We start from the raw sequence: 1,402 nt of genomic DNA, 5'->3' as shown, positions 1-1,402 counted from the left end.
GCTCTACATGTAAACGCATTCACATTGTGACATATTTCATTTCAAGGGCCTAGATTTTCTTCCTGTGAGGCAATATCAACTGAAGCAGGGGACAAACGTTTATGGGTTCTACATTCTGAGATTCAATTCAATACTGCTACTACAATGTTAAGACATCTCATTGGTGACATATTTCATTGATATCAGCAGTATTTGAATGAATGTCAGAATGTAGAACCCTAAACGTTTGTCCCCTGTTCAGTTGATATTAGCCTCAGCAGGAAAAATCTAGGCCCTGAATTGAAAGAGTACTATTTATTTAACAAAAAGTGACAAAAAAAATMGTGTTACACTTACCACGTTGGTGACCCACTTGAATTCAGTATATCCCAAACTGTTTCTGCATATTGGTTATTGATTTGGACACGTTAAAACTGTGTTTTGACATTGCGCTATTCCAGTTTAGCAAATGTCATTGAAAAGACGTTGAAAATAAGACTTTGCCCGACTTCCAATATATGTTCGGTTGTAGTATTCGGGTTGTTTTTGCAATTACTTAATTTCAACATACTTGCAGCCTAAACACATGGACGTAGTATAATTAATTGGTCTATAATCAATTGTATTAACAATCTTACATCTTACATTTAGCACGTATATACATCTTACATTTAGCACGTATAGCTCGTTAGCACATAGGACGCACTGATTGGTGTCACCTCGTTAGTGTTACACCTGTGCTGGCTTGTCCATCTCGTTAGTGGGAAGGTGTTTCACCTGAGCTGGTCCAGGTTCTATTTAAGAGTGTCTGGCCCAGTGCTCCAGTTGTCTTGATAGATGTGGTGAGTCAACACCTTTAGTTGCMCRWCCMTTTTGGTTTGCTTCCTGTCTTTAAGTTTGTTGTGGGTTTTTCTTTTGTTTGCCTCTTCTTGGGCAGATTTAGTGGGTGCTTATGGTGGGTGACTTTTATGTCCCAGTTGTTGTTACTTGTCAACTTTCAGTGGACACTGAGAGCAAAACTGCAAGATTATGTTATAATACTTTTATTGCATCAAATGGTTGTTTTATGCAACATAATAGAGGGTTCTTAGAACTATTGTGTCTGTGTGTTCTACTGAGGATGGGCCTCTGGGAGATTGAGATAACACTGACAAGGAAGCATTTACAATGTCTTTTGGGTGATGTAAACTTAAAGAGAACCGCATTCCCAGAGCATCGTTAATGTTCTTTCACACATCCACTACCCTATCAGCACAATGGTATGAGAGAGACCCCAGGGCCAGACCCTGGTCTCTTACACAAAGAGTATGTTTTTTACAGCAGATACTGTCTGCTGAGAATTATAAGTTCTTTCATACAAATCTTAACCTTGTGACCCGTTCTTACATCTGTTGTTCGTCATGTAGGTTGAAAGGAGCGATTC

Source organism: Salvelinus sp. IW2-2015, unplaced genomic scaffold (genome assembly GCF_002910315.2).
Source record: "Salvelinus sp. IW2-2015 unplaced genomic scaffold, ASM291031v2 Un_scaffold640, whole genome shotgun sequence".
NCBI lineage: Eukaryota > Metazoa > Chordata > Actinopteri > Salmoniformes > Salmonidae > Salvelinus > Salvelinus sp. IW2-2015.
The sequence above is the reverse complement of the archived record's forward strand: the minus strand, read 5'-3'. Positions refer to the sequence as shown.